We start from the raw sequence: 16,124 nt of genomic DNA, 5'->3' as shown, positions 1-16,124 counted from the left end.
CTGAAAATAAAAAACCTAACAAAATACTTTCTATCAGCAAACTCAGGAGAGCTCACTGAAAAGCACCCAGCTCCTCTGGGCACAGTATCAAACTGAGGTCTGGAGGAGGGGCATAGAGGGAGGAGCCAGTGCACACCCAGGTCTAAAGACTTTCTTAAAGTGCCCATGTCTCCTGCGGAGTCCGTCTATCCCCATGGTCCTTACGGAGTCCCCAGCATCCTCTAGGACATTAGAGAAAATCTATTACCCCAATCCGACCATTTGGTGGACATCAGGCAGGAGCCTGGGTCTAATCCAGGGAAGAAATTCCCTCTGTCTAAACGGGCCTTAGCTCGCTATCCTCTCCCTGCAGAGTTACGTAACAAGTGGGAAAATTCACCGCTGGTGGATTCTCATGTCACCCGCCTAGTGGTGTCATCCACTCTGCCTGTCACCACTGTCATTTCACTGAAGGAACCGACAAATAAGCGCGTGGAGGGATGCCTGAGGTCCATTTACTCCCTTACAGGTGCAGTACATAGGCCCACTATTGCAGCCTCTTGGGCTGCAAAAGGAATTGAAGCATGGGTTCAGGCATCAGAGGAAGAGCTGCCCGAGGATATATCTGACAATGCCAGACAATACCTGTCTCATATTACCACCGCCACCTATTATATTTAGGAGGCGTCCTCTGAGATGGGTGTGTTGGCAGCCAAGACGTCGACTATGTCTATCCTGGCTCACTGTATTCTGTTGTTGAGGTCATAGAAGGTGGGACTAGACTCCAAAATGACATTAAAGGTACTCCCCTTCAAGGGGGACATTTTATTTGGGAAAGACCTAAATAACATTTTGTCTGAATTGGTGGTTGCTAAGACTGACTTTCTCCCAAATACTAATCCTTCTGCACAGAAGGCTAAAGGTACCACTTTTCGTTCCTTTCGGCCTCAAATGAAAGCAAAAGGTCAGGCATACCTGAGACACTCTCGGGCTCCCAAACCCACTATGCCCAAGGCAAAGCAGTCCTGGGTGGCCCCGTCAGCCTACTCCTAAAGAAGACAAGCCTGCCGCATGACAGGGCGGGTCTCCCCCTTGGGGACCCCAGGGTGAAAGGCCGACTTCTGCAGTTCACCCAGGTCTCGTTAAAGACCACTTCAGATGCATAGGTGCGGGAAGTTGTCTCTCACGGGTACGCAGTCTCCTTCAAGAGACTTCCCCCTGGCCAGTTTTGCACCACGGTTATTCCTTCGAATACGTTAAAGGTGCAAATTCGACCCTGTTTCTAGATCCGAAACCCAATGGGTCTTTATGGCCTATACTCAACTCAAATCACTGAACAAGTTTGTGAGAGAGTTCAAGTTCCGTATGGAAACAATGCACTCAATTGTACTGGCTATGGAACCTGGAGACTAAATGGTATCCCTGGATATACAGGATGCGTACCTACATATAACTATTGCCATGTTGCATCAGCTGTATCTGCGGTTTGCAATTGGCAACCTCCACTCTCAGTTCCAGGCTCTACAATTTGGACTGGCTACGGCTCCTCGTATCTTCACCAAGGTCATGGCTGTAATGATGTCCCATCTCCATCACCATGGAGTCAGGATCCTGCCATATCTGGACGACTTGCTGATACTGGCAAACTCCCACAATGTCCTCCTCAGTCATCTGCAACTGATGGTCCCAGCTCAGAGCATGGTGCACCTGGGGGCACTCCTGGACACACACAGTCAACGACTGTTTCTGTCTCCAGAAAAAGTCCTGAGACTTCAAGACAGGATAAGATACTTCCTTTGTTGCCCCAGAGTATCGATACACTTGGCGATGCAAGTACTTGGCCTGATGGTATTGGCATTCGACATGGTAGAGTACACTCAATTTCATTCTCGCCCTCTGCAGAGGTTAATCCTTTCCAAGTGGGACGGCCTACCACAGCGGATCAGATCTTACATGATCACTTTGAATCCAGAGGTTTGTCTGTCGCTGAACTGGTGGCTACAGGACCAGCAATTGAGTAGGGGCAATACCTTCTGGATCGCAGACTGGGTCCTGCTGACAACGGACGCCAGTCTGAGGGGATGGGGTGTGGTGTTGGAGCAACACTCTTTTCAGGGTCACTGGACCAAGGAGGAGTCACTCCTCCCAATAAACATTTTAGAGTTGCGGGCTGTGTTCAATGCATTGGCTCTCGCCATGCCTCTATTACAGAACAGGCCAGTTCAAGTACAGTCAGACAATGCCACTATGGTGGCATACATAAAACATCAAATCGGCACTCGAAGCTGCATGGCTATGATGGAAGTGTCAAAAATGCTTCGTTGGGCGGAGCGCCATCTGCCAGAAATATTGTCAGTGTTCATTCCGGGCGTCCTAAACTGGGAAGCGGACTTTCTCAGTCGCCAGGACGTGCATGCTGGAGAGTGGAGTCTTCATCCAGAAGTCTTTCAACTCCTAGTGGACATGTGGGGCCTACCAGACGTAGACCTGATGGCGTGTCAACACAATCACAAGGTTCCGGTCTTCGGATCAAGGACCAGGGATCCTCAAGCAGTGTTCTTGAATGCACTGGCAATTCCATGGAACTTTTGGCTGCCCTACGTGTTTCCTCTAGTGTCACTTTTGCCCAGGGTCCTGCGGAAGTTCAAATAAGGAGGATTTCTACTTCTAGTTGCTCCAGCGTGGCCCAGATGGCATTGGTTCTCAGGCCTGCAGGGTCTATCAACAGAGCATCCTCTTCTACTTCTTCAGCGCCCAGACCTCCTCGTACATGGCCTTTGTCTTTATCTGGACCTGGCCTGGCTGGCTTTAACGGCATGGCTCTTGAAGCACTACTCCTGAGAGCCAAAGGATTCTCTGAGGCGGTCATCCAAACTATGTTAAAAGCCCGTAAACTGGCTTCAGCTCTGATTTATTACAGGGTCTGGAATACTTACTTCACCTGGTGCATACAAATTCAGAACTTCCAGAATTCTGGCTTTTCTGCAAAGAGGCCTGGACTTCTGGCCTCCCTCAAGGTTCACTGCCTTGTCAGTATGGTTTCAGAGAAAAATTGCGTCTATACCTGACGTTCATACATTCACTCAGGGTGTTTTACGGATTCAGCCTCCCTATGTCCCTCCTGTGGCTCCATGGGATCTGTCTGTTGTCCTGAACGCCCTGCAAGAGTCTCCATTTGAACCTCTTGAGATGGTGGACCTTAAATGGCTCACGGCCAAGTTCTTGTTTTTACTGGCTATTTCCTCTGCTAGAAGGGTGTTGGACTTAGCCTCATTGCACTGTCATCCACCCTTTCTAATATTTAATTGTGACCAGGCAGTTCTTTTCACCTTAACCAAGAGATTGTGGTTCCGGCCTTTATCTCTTCTGATTTGTCCTCCAAAGAGCGGTCTTTGCATGTGGTATGGGCTCTTCATATATATGTGGAGAGTACTGCCTCTATCAGGAGGTCAGACTCCCTTTTTGTCTTGTTTGGTTTTCACAAACGTGGCTGGCCTGCGAATAAGCAAACCTTGGCCAGATGGATTAGAATGGTGATTGCACAAGGTTATGTGCAGGCTGCTCTCCCAGCTCCTGCTGCTATTAATGCTTATTCTACTCAGTCTGTTGGACCTTCTTGGGCGGCTCGCCATGGCGTGTTCGCAGAACAATTGTGCAAGGCATCTACGTGGTTCTCTGTGAACACGTTTATTAGGTTCTATGCCTTTGATACTTCTGCCTCCCAGGATGTTTCCTTTTCGGGTGCTGGGTTCTCATACCCGCTAAGGTGCATCCCCTCCCTTGAGGAACTGCTTTAGGACATCCCCGATGTTTCCCTGTGGAAACCAATGTAACCTGCTGCAGAAAAGGAGAGTTATGGTAGACATACCATTGTTAACTCTCTTTCTGCAAGGTACATTGGGTTTCACAAGGCGGCCACCCTGACGCACCTAGCTTCTATGGGTTTATATGGCATTAGCTGCTGGTCCCTTCTCCTGTCGTGAAAATGTGGTTCTATGTGACTAACATCTACCTTCTCTCTTACCTGCTCCTGCGTTGGACTGGTTAACGAAACTGAGTTCACAGTGTCTGGAGGTGGGGTTATAGAGGAGGCCTCAATGTATCATGGAACAGCCTAAAGCTTTAGCCTGTTGGTACCTCTGGATCAAGATCCATGCTACACCCGATGTTTCCCTGTGGAACCCAATGTACCTCGCAGAAAGAAAGTTAACAATGGTAATTCTTCCATAACTCTCCTTTTTTTGGGGTGTTTTGTCACTTTTCTGCCTCAAACAAGCCCCATTAGAGTACTGCGTCACCTCGCATGGCGAGCGAACTTCGAGCGAGGTGACCTGCTCCACTACCACTGTTCTTGGCACAGGTTACTAATCCCAATCATAGTCTATGTAGTTGGTAAAATATGAAAAAGTTGAATAATAAAATTGTCTACCATTTCCATGTCGACCTTTTAACCCTGTTGACCTACTCTATATGGACCTTTTGACCCTGTCGAACTTTTGTCCCTGTCGACCTAATGAATGTCTACCATTAGTGTTAGACCTATTGACTGTAAACCTTATTGGTGTAGATCTATTGGGCCTAATTCAGACCTGATCATAGCAGCAAATTTGTTAGCAGATGGGCAAAACCATGGGGGTAATTCAGACCTGATCTCTCGCTAGCTGTTTTTTGTAGTCCTGCGTTCGCATAGTCGCCACCCACTGGGGAGTGTATTTTAGCTGTGCAGGTGTGCGATCGCATGTGCAGCCGAGTGGTACAAAAAAAGTTTCTGAGTTGCCCTGGATTTACTCAGCCACTGCGATAACTTCAGCCTGTCAGGGCCGGAATAGACGTCAGATACCCGCCCTGCAAACACTTAGACACGCCTGCGTTTTTCCAACCACTCCCTGAAAACAGTCAGTTGCCACCCACAAATGCTTTCTTCCTGTCAATCTCCTTGCGATCGGCTGGTGATTATATTATTATTAACAACCTGTTGGGCTGCATCAGACCAGTGGTAGTGTGTGTCCTGTGTCATCAGTAATTCCAGTGATGATATACGCTTCTGCTATATTTATCCACTGCTGCAGTATTACAAATTACAATTATATTATTATTAACAACCTGTTGGGCTACATCAGACCAGTGGTAGTGTGTGTCCTGTGTCATCAGTAATTCCAGTGACGATATACGCTGCTGCTATATATATCCACTGCTGCATTATAACAAATTGCAATTATATCTCCTATATAATAGCCCAGATCTGTGACTTTGTGATTCATTTGCTAACGCTGGGCGGAGTCACAACACTGGGCGGAGTTAGTCAAATGAGTCACAGATCTGGCCAAATCTACAGGAGACTAGGAGCAGAAGCAGATGGTATGGGCATGGCACAGGCAGGGGTGCACACCTCCCAGCTTTCTGCAGGAGCTTTCTTCAGGCAGAAGGAGGGACACACACTCGGCGAAAAGGGGGCGTGGCTTCACGGGAGGGCTCCCGTTTTCGTCAGTGAGGGGGCATGCCCAGCACTCTGTGAGCTGCTGGCATGCCCCCAGGGGCTGATTATGAGTCCGGGGGGCCCAGGGCACTTGAGACAGGGGAGCCCTATCTCATTGCTGTGCCTGCTGTGGGGTTGGGGGCGTGGCCTAATCGCGGGACGCGCGGCCACGCCCCCTTATGCAAATTCCGATATTTTTATTTTTATTTTATGGGATTTTTGCCCCTCAGCTAGGGCTAAATACAGAGGAGGTGGTCGCTCCTCCCTACACACCCGCACAGGCAGAAGAAAGCAGGGAGACTGCTGCCTCCCTGTAACACCACAGACCTGCCAACACGCAGCAGCGTGTGCTGACTGTAGCACAATGCTGCCGTTGTTGCTGGCAGTATGGGGGGGGGGGAGCTTCTGAGCTGGGACAGAGCTACTCCAGCCGGGGGGGCCCCTAAAACTGTGGGGTCAACGGTACGTACCCCCTGCCCCCCCCAGCTTAATCCGGCTCTGCTGCTGGAACCCCCCCTTAATCCGTACCCCCTAATGCCCCCTCTCCCTCTGTCTCCACTATTCACCGCTGCTCTGCTAAGCAGAACAGCGAGTACAGGAGCTTTCCAACTGCCCCCCCCACCGCGGGACACTGCGACCCGCGGGTGGGACAGCGGGACAGACCCCAAAAAATGGGACTGTCCCGCGAAAATAGGGACATTTGGGAGGTATGGGGGTGTGTGAGAGGTATGTCATACAGACAGACGGGCACCGGCTCACTGTGTGCTTGACCCCCCACATCGGCATACTCAGCAGGGTCTCTCTGGCGCGGAGGAGCGTCACTTTCTGGCACACTCCACGCTTCTTAGCTGCAGCTTCTGTTATCTCCAGCCCCGGCAACCCCACCGCTAGCTGCAGCGCTGCCAACCGCAGTGAGGTGCGCCCAGCTTATTCACACACTTTAGCTGGCGGGTAGCGCTGCAGAAATCCGAGCTGCTTGCAGGCTCCGACCCACTTCTCCCTCCAGCCGCAGCGTCTCCTGGGAGCTAACCAGTCACTCCCAGTCTCCCCTTACCACAGTGCCGGGCAGCCGCGAGGTCCGCGCCACGTGCATGCTATGACCCCCTCCTCCCTCCAGCCGCCGCATCTCCTGGGGGCTAACCAGTCATTTCCAGTCTCACCTTACCACAGTGCCCGGCAGCTGCGCGAGGTCTGCGGTGTGTGACTGAGGAGGGGGGAGGGATGCGGACGGGCAGAGGAAGCAGGACTCCAGCCTGAGAGAGTCAGCCATGCCAAGTCTCCAGCAGCAGCAGATCCCAACAGGTTGGAGTGGAACAGCAGCAGCCAGCAGCAGTGACTCCGGTAAGACACATCTGTCTGTCACCACTGTTTTGTCCCTAATACCAATCTCTCCCGTGTCCTGTGTTCTGTCATGTCCCTGTCACCCCTGGCCTTGCCCTGCCACCCTTATCCTGGCCCTTTCACCCTTATCCTGGCCCTTTCACCCTTATCCTGGCCCTGTCACCCTTATGCTGGCCCTGTTACCCCTATCCTGGCCCTGTCACCCCTGTGCTTGCCCTGTCAACCCTATACTGGCCCCGTCACCCCTGTCCTGGTCCTGCCGCTCCTACCCTGGCCCTGTCACCCCTATCCTGTCCCTGTCATTTCTGTCCTGGCCCCGTCGCCCCTGTCCTGGCCCCGTCACCCCTGTCCTGGCACCGTCACCCCTGTTCTGACCCTGTCACCCCTGTCCTGGCCCCGTCAACCCTGTTCTGACCCTGTCACCCCTGTCCTGGCCCTGTTACTGCATACCCTCCAACTACCCTTTATGGCATGTACAGTACCCGCAGCGCCTCCAGACCTCTCCCCAATGCACCACACCTCCGCACCTTCCCCTCCACCACATGCGGCACTCCACCCCTCCCCCACATGCTGTGCCTCCAGACCCCCTACACCACCCGCAGCTCCCACTCCTCCGCCCCTTCACCACCCACCATTCACCCCCCTTATATGTCTCCCCCCACACCTGCCCCCCTCCACCTGCAGCATCTGCAGACACCCTCCTCCATCCGCGGTCCCCCCCTCACCCACCCCTCCCCCACCAACGGCACCCCCGCACCTGCCCCTCCACCACCTGCAGCACCTCCGGACCTCCTTTCCCATCCGTCGCACCACCCGTACCTGCCCCTACCCTACCCATGGTGCCTGCGGTCCCCTACCCCACCCCCGGCACTCCCGTCCCTTCCCATCCCACAGCACCTCCGGAACCCTTCACCCATCCACAACCCCTGCCCCTCCCCCACCTGCAGTGCCTCCGGACCCCTCCCCCATATGCATCCCCCACTCTTCTGCCCCTCCCCCACCCGCAGCACCTCCCGAACCTTCCCCATCCGGGCCCCACCCCCACTTCTGCCCCCCTCCACCCGCAGCATCTACAGACACCATCCGCAGTCCCCCCCGCACCCGCTATATTCTGTACATCGTGCCCTGCAGGTGCTGTTCACGCCGTCACAAGGGGCTGCGCCTCCTTCACCATCGCACGCCCTTTCATTGTGCAATATTTAACCACTAACAAAGGAATGCAGGTAATACTCCATATAATACAAATATTAAACCCCAGAAAGGCATGCAAGGGTTAAGGGGGCGTAGCCCCTTGCGACGGTGTGAAGAGCGCCCGAAGGGCGCGATGAAGCACCTAGTTATTATTAACAACCTGTTGGGCTGCATCAGACCAGTGGTAGTCATTCTTGTGCCGCATATTGTCTCATATAACTCCCAAAAAATAATGGAGAACAAAAATTTTGAGGATAAAATAGGGAAAGATCAAGAACCACTTCCTCCAAGTGCTGAAGCTGCTGCCACTAGCCATGACATAGACGATTAAATGCCATCAACGTCGTCTGCCAAGGCCAATGCCCAATGTGATAGTGGAGGGCGTGTAAAATCCAAAAAAAGCCAAAGTTCAGTAAAAAGAACCAAAAAAAGAAATTTAAATCGTCTGAGGAGAAACGTAAACTTGCCAATATGCCATTTACAACACGGAGTGGCAAGGAACGGCTGAGGCCCTGGCCTATGTTCATGGCTAGTGGTTCAGCTTCACGCTAGAAAAATTAAAAGAGTTAAGCTGGAAAGAGCACAGAAAAGAACTGCGCTCTGAGATGGTATCACAAATCACCAAGGAAAGTCCAATTGTGTCGGCGGTTGCGATGCCTGACCTTCCCAACACTGGATGGGAAGAGGTGGCTCCTTCCACCATTTGCACGCCCCCTGCCAGTGCTGGAAGGAGCACCCACAGTCCAGTTCCTGATATTCAAATTGAAGATGTCACTGTTGAAGTACACCAGAATGAGGATAAGGGTGTTGCTGGCGCTGAGGAGGAAGTTGATGGTGATGTGGTTTGTTTAAGTCAGGCACCGGGGGAGACACCTGTTGTCCTTGGGATGAAGAAGCCCATTGTGATGCCTGAGCAATCTACCAAAAAAGCCACCTCTTCGGTGTGGAATTATTTCTCCTCAAATCCGGACAACAGGTGTCAAGCCATCTGTTGCCTCTGTCAATCTGTAATAAGTAGGGGTAAGGATGTAAACCACCTAGGGACATCCTCCCTTATACGTCATATGCTGCGCATTTATCAGAAGTCAGTGTCAAGTTGTAAAACTTTGGGCAAGAGCGTAAGAAGTCCACTGACAACTAAATCCCTTCTTCCTCCTGTACCCAAGCTCCTGCAAGCCAGACCACCAACTCCCTCAACGTCAACTTTCTCCTCAGTCAGGATTGTCCGTAGTCCTGCAGGCCATGTCACTGTCAAGACTGAGGAGTCCTCTCCTAACCGGGATTCCTCCGTAGGATCCTTGAGTGGTATGCCTGCTGTTGCTGCCACTGCTGTTGTTGCTGCTGTGAGTCTATCATCATCCCAGAGGGGAAGTCGGAAGACCACTTGTACTACTTTGAGTAAGCAATTGACTGTCCAACAGTCCTTTGTGAGGAAGATGAAATATGACAGCAGTCATCCTTTTGCAAAGCAGATAACTGAGGCCTTGACAGCTATGTTGGTGTTAAAGGTGCATCCAGTATCCACCATTTGTTCAGCGTCACTTAAAGATTTGTTTGAGGTACTGTGTCCCCAGTATCAAATCCCATCTAGGATCCACTTCTCTAGGCAGGCGATACAGAGAATGTACACAGACGTCAGAAAAAAGTCATTAGTGTCCTAAAAAATGCGGTTGTATCCAGTGTCCACTTAACCATGGACATGTGGACAAGTGGAACAGGGCAGACTAAGGATTATATGACTGTGACAGCCCACTGGGTAGATGTATGGCCTCCCGCAGCGGCACCAGTAGCAGCATCTTGCAAACGCCAACTCATTTATAGACAGGCTACCCTATGTATCACCGCTTTCTATAAGAGGCACACAGCTGACAACCTCTTACGGAAACTGAGGAACATCATCGCAGAATGGCTTACCCCAATTGGACTCTCCTGGGGATTTGTGATATCGGACAACGCCACCAATATTGTGCGTGCATTACAACTGGGCAAATTCCATCACGTGCCATGTTTTGCACATACAATTAATTTGGTGGTGCAGATTTTTTTTAAAAATGAGAGGGGTGTGCAGGAGATGCTGTCGGTGGCCCGAAAAATTTTGGGACACTTTCAGCATTCTGCCACTGCGTGCCGAAGACTGGAGCGCCAGCAAACACTCCTGAACCTGCCCCGCCATCAACTGAAGCAAGAGGTGGTAACGAGGTGGAATTCAACACGCTATATGCTTCAGAGGATGGAGGAGCAGCAAAAGGCCATTCAAGCCTATACATCCCCCTATGATATAGGCAAAGGAGGGGTAATGCACCTGACTCAAGCGCAGTGGAGAATGATTTCCGTCTTGTGCAAGGTTCTCCAACCCTTCGTACTTGCCACACGTGAAGTCAGTTCAGACACTGCCAGCTTGAGTCAGGTCATTCCCCTCATCAGGCTTTTGCAGAAGCAGCTGGATAAATTGAAGGAGGAGCTAAGACGGAGCGATTCCGCAATGTATGTGGGACTTGTGGATGGAGCCCTTCATTCGCTTTGCCAGGATTCAAGGGTGGTCAATCTGTTTAAATCAGAGCACTACATTTTTGCCACTGTGCTCGATCCTAGGTTTAAAACCTACGTTGTATCTCTCTTTCCAGCAGACACAAGTGTGCAGAGGTGCAAAGACCTACTGGTTAGTAAATTATCAACTCAAACGGAACGTGACCCGTCAACAGCTCCTCCTTCAATTTCTCCTGCCACTGGGGCTGCGAGGAAAAGGATAACATTTCCTAGCCCACCTGCTGGCGGTGATGCAGGGCAGTCAGGAGCGAGTGCTGACATCTGGCCCAGACTGAAGGACCTGCCAACGATTACTGACATGTCTACTGTCACTGCATATGATTCTGTCACCATTGAAAGAATGGTGGATTATATGAGTGACAGCATCCAAGTAGGCATGTCAGACAGTCCGTACGAATACTGGCAGGAAAAAGGCAATTTGGAGGCCCTTGCACAAACTGGCTTTATTTTACCTAAGTTGCCCCCCTTCCAGTGTGTACTCCGAAAGAGTGTTTAGTGCAGCCAGTAACCTTGTCAGCGATTGGCGTAGGAGGTTACTTCCACAAAATGTGGAGTAGATGATGTTCATCAAAATGAATTATAAAGTCTTCCGGGAAGACCTTTACCAGCAATTGCCTCCAGAAAGTACACAGGAACCTGTGACGGTGGATTCCAGTGGGGACGAATTAATACTCAGTGTGGAGGATGTACACGGTGAAAGGGGTGAGGAATCGGAGGATGATGATGAGGTGGACATCTTGCCTCTGTAGAGCCAGTTTGTGCAAGGAGAGATTGATTGCTTTTTTTTTGGTGGGGGCCCAAACAAACCAGTAATTTCAGCAACAGTCGTGTGGCAGACCCTGTCACTGAAATGATTGGTTTGTTAAAGTGTGCATGTCCTGTTTATACAACATAAGGGTGGGTGGGAAGGCCCAAGGACAATTCCATCTTGCACCTCTTTTTCTTCTTTGCATCATGTGCTGTTTGGGGACTAGTTTTTTGAAGTGCCATCCTGTCTATAACTGCAGTGCCACTCCTAGATGGGCCAGGTGTTTGTGCCGCACACTTGTGTCGCTTAGCTTGGCCATCCAGCTACCTAATTGCACCTCTTTTACTTCTTTGCATCATGTGCTGTTTGGGGACCAGTGATTTTAGCTGTTTTTATTTTTTCTTCTTCAAAAATCATCCAGATCCAAAACCAAAACCAAAACACGAAAGGGTGGTTTTGCCAAAACCAAGCCAAAACCAAAACACGAAAATGGAATTAGAACCAAAACCAAAACACAAAAAAGGTACCAGCCGCACATCTCTAGTTTTTACATAATTTATTTTAAAAAAAAGCTTGACAGTACCTTACAGTAACAGGTCCTTACAGTACTTTGTAAGTATAGAAGCTGATTTGAGTCTTTTATTGTGTAGTTAACTAATAACCAGGCACTTGCCTGACTGTGCTGTAGATAGAGTAATACCTATGACCCATAAACACCTCCCCTTAACGCTGGCTGTACGCTCACTGTCACACACCATATACTGTTCTGCAAACAGGAAGCTTCCTGGATCACTCACATTCTCCACCCTGGCTGCTTCAGGCAGTACACACCCTTTTCGGGAGAAACTTAAATCAGAAGACTCCTTAAGGACACTGTGCTAGCGAATAAGGATATTATTTAGGGATTGTTTGGTGGCTTTCTACTGTATTCAGGACTATTTTATTCATTTTTAAATACATCCTTCAAGCACTGTCAGGAGCTGCAAGGTGAGTGCAATTAATTCAACACAACTTGAGCAGGTTAGAGCTTTCTGTTCCAAGCTGTAATTCTGCTGTTATCTGTAGATGATATTATAGAAAAGTTTTAATGCTGTCACTCTTTTACTTGCTGTTATTAGAATACGAACAAGTGATAGTGATTATAAGCAAACCGTGTCATCTATACCTCTTATTGAATGCTTACCTGATAAATGGCCCTAGAGGCCACACATGACGCTACGCAGCCTTTTGCTTACAGGAAATGTTGATTTTTGTTCTTTTCAACTGAGTTTGTATTGCTGTTTATGTGCAGTAGTTGCTAAAGGATAAATATATATACAATTTGTTTAGTATGTGCTGGTTTAGCATGTAACTGGTTTCACGGCATAACTCAGCAAGTCCCAGCTTGCAGCCTTTGCAGTTTATTCTGTGACTGTTCTTTTTAATATTCCTTCAGTATACACTATATTCCTTAGGGTAGAGTCTACCCAAAATAGGCATAAGGTTCATGTTTGATCAGTCAGTTAAAAAGACAGTTTAAGTGTAGGATACGTGCGTTTTCGTGTATATGCTGTATATTTCACATCATGGGAGTAAAAAAGAAAAAAAAATTCTGTGCACTTCAGGATCAGGAAATAAGGGAAGAACTTGGATATTGCAAAATCCTTAGTGAAATTATCACTGATTTGTAATTGCTTTCATTGTAATACTAATTACAATTCCATTTACTAACATTTTTCATACTACAACTTTGGCCACTGTATATATTACATACATATACATAAGAAAATAGAGTTACCTATACGGTTGATTCTATATTGGAGTGGGAGAGGGGACCTTCTGACGTACCTAGGGGAGGAGACACGTCACCAGGGGGAGGAGCTACGGGCAAACAGGGTACCCGAAAAGTACCCTCGCGGGCCTGATTACTAAAGGTAATAGTTGGTGGCGTGGATAGTAGAGGAACTATCCTGCTGGCATAGCTCCTCCCCCTTGTGTTGTGACTCCTCCCTCCTGGTGGAAAAGGTCCCTTAGCCCACTTGGACCTTACCTATACATTTATATTTTCATCCTGTGTTATTCTAATAAAAAACAAAACATATTTGAAATAACCACTACAGTGACATGTTTTATTAGGTTCTCATATAGCATTTGTAAGGGATGTGGGCATATTAAAATACACTTTTTTGAACTTCATATGATTATACCAAGAATTGAAACTGGGTGTTGCTTGAGACACATTTCATGACGTTATTCTTGACAAAGCTATGTCTAAAGTAGTTACAAATAAGATACTGTTATTTTTGATACTTCGTTTACATAAAAATGTGTTGTTTACTTAGAACACTATGGCTACGACCACAAATAGCGGCCTAGCGGGTCCCGTTTAGCATGCTGCGGTCGGGCTGGATGACATGACGGCGAGATTTTAATGTGAACACATACATTACATTGAAATCCTGTGTGTCACTGGCCGGATCCTGTTCTGCGGCATCCCACCGAACAGAATCCGTGTGCACACAAAACCCCCCTCCCGGCCAACGGCACCCGTTTGGCCGCTATGTGTGGCCGTTGCCTAAGGGAGTATTTATCAAAGCTGAAAGAGTAATGAAATTGTAAGATAAAGTACCAGCCAATCAGCGTCTCCCATAATTTAGCAAAACTGCGACTGCTATCAGTTGCATGCTGGGGTTCGCCCAGCACAGGGCAAGGCCACACATACATTAACCCAAAGCATCTTCTTTGTGATCTTTTATACAACTGAATTCCCATCATTCCATCTCCTCGCTCTTGTTACCGTACATGACAGTTTACTTTTTTAAATCATACCAAACTGTGAGAAAATGTCCTGTTGATGATTCTTGTGTTACTTGTTCCTCACGCGTTATAGAAATGTAAAATATAATAGAAATAGAGAACACATTACTCAGCATGAGTTGTAGTTTTGTGAAAACACAGGGCAAGGCGGCCCCGCATGCCAGGTCCTTCCTGCCCACTAAAATGCAAGCGCTTCGTTAAACAGCAAAGCGCTTGCATCTTTAGGGTAGCCCCCTGCCTTCGCAGCCTGGCTGTTAAGGAAGGCTTAGGATCGCTCACATCACGCAGCCACCGTGGCCTGCCCCGCAAACAGTTTGGACACACTGCGGTGTGTGCGCATGCTCAGAAGTGCGGAAATCACCAAATAGCGACTTACGCACTTTTGCTAATGAAGCTGAATGGGGATGTGATACATTGTTTCACCTAAATTTTCAAATAAATTTAGCAATAAGCTTTTGCTGGGAAACGGACTTTAATAAGAGCCCATCCTGGCGAACATATGGAAGCAGAGTGATGGCGTCTACTTCCTCATTCCAGTCCTTCACAGCTGGACCTTCAACGGGGCCATTGGAGTTGGATCCAGAAGATCCCTCTTCAGTACAATTTGCAGTACACTAGCCCATAGGGTACTCTAGGCTACTAGACTCCCAAGAATTTACATTAATTGTCAACGGTAGTATATATTTATGCTTAAAGTGTCATTTGTCGTCAAGCCTGAATGTATGCCTCAATTACTGTTTGTATATCAACAATATGAACAAAGGTTACAATTATTCTTCCTAAAATGTCACTGTTTTATGTAAAAATCAAATGTACGATCTGGGAGTGGTGTCAGAGAATTGACTTCTATATGTATATGGAGGATAGATTCTATACAGCTTTGGAGAAACACTCAGACTATGGGGGGGTATTCAATTGAAGTTGGAAACTGCCGTCTTGTCGGAAAGACGACAGTTTCCAACTTTTTTAGGTCGGAAGGGGTTCCGACCTATTCAATGCTGGCTCCTTTTTTCCGACAAGTCGGGAATTCCGACTTGTCAGAAAGCACGTGAATTGGCGGCTTAAGCGTGTTTTGTCGGTAACGCGGCCAAATCCGTCAGGTTTTGGCCCCGTTTCCGACAATGTCAATCCGACTTTAAAAAAGTCCGATTGGCATTGTCTTGTGCTGATTTGGCCGCTCATTGAGTACTGAGATGTCGGATCCTTTCCGTCAAAAAGGATTCGACATCTAATGAATACACCCCTATGTAGCAACGTGGTTCAGTTGGATGGAATTTAAATACACCCCGCATTATGCTACACTGGTACCCCCAAATTAAATATAATAAGACTCATGCCTTTCATATAAACGGTCTCATATCTAATTATACATTTGCATACACTATTGTTTATTAGTTTGCAAATTCTTACCAACCCCCTCCAACTGTAGAAAACGGATGATTATCCACTGTTTATATGTGCATATTTGTTGGCTGTAAGAATATAGATATTCACCTGATACATGATCAACAAACTGACAGGATTGTGACTTTTTCTTTATTATTGAAGTCATGTATAACACAGACTGTACCAAGGAAACTTTGTTGTATGATTACCCCTATTTGTTGAGGAAATTGTTCTTCTCAAAATAAAGACTTTATAAAATAAAAATCAATTGTACTGGATTAATTTGTTTGATAGATAATATGTGTTTATAGTCTTCAAATCTTATATATGTCTACTACTAGCAAGGAAAAAGAGCATGTTAATGTGACATACTCATAATTATGACACAAATGTCAGACATGTATGACAGTGAAATTGCTTACAAACATTACCATCAACTTTTATTTTACCTTTGCATAGTTATATGATGAAGAGATAAAGTGGATTCCGCATTTGGTTGGTTTCAGTTTATACAATAGTCTAGATACATTGTTACATAACATAAAAAACATAGTATCTGAGGTTGAAAAAAGACAATTGTCCATCGAGTTCAACCTATTTGTGGTCTCCTATGCATGATGATTTGATTAAAATTTCTGACTGATGCTGCTGTCAGCCGTT

At 47.9% G+C, this 16,124-nt stretch overlaps 1 protein-coding gene across 2 annotated transcripts in view; it reads left to right on the top strand.

The window, feature by feature from the left end:
- The first annotated feature begins 12,077 nt into the window (after window positions 1-12,077).
- The window catches only part of TJP2 (tight junction protein 2), a 215,271-nt gene continuing 211,224 nt past the window's right edge, over window positions 12,078-16,124 (top strand). Inside the window, exon 1 of one of the 2 annotated variants that reach the window (XM_063913912.1) lies at window positions 12,078-12,269. The gene's annotated coding sequence lies outside the window, so the exon portion shown is untranslated. The remainder of the gene's footprint in view (window positions 12,270-16,124) is intronic. The other variant, XM_063913914.1, reaches the window with a different exon arrangement.

The sequence above is a fragment of the Pseudophryne corroboree genome, chromosome 1, assembly GCF_028390025.1.
Source record: "Pseudophryne corroboree isolate aPseCor3 chromosome 1, aPseCor3.hap2, whole genome shotgun sequence".
Lineage (NCBI taxonomy): Eukaryota > Metazoa > Chordata > Amphibia > Anura > Myobatrachidae > Pseudophryne > Pseudophryne corroboree.
This window is presented reverse-complemented; position numbering and strand designations above follow the sequence as displayed.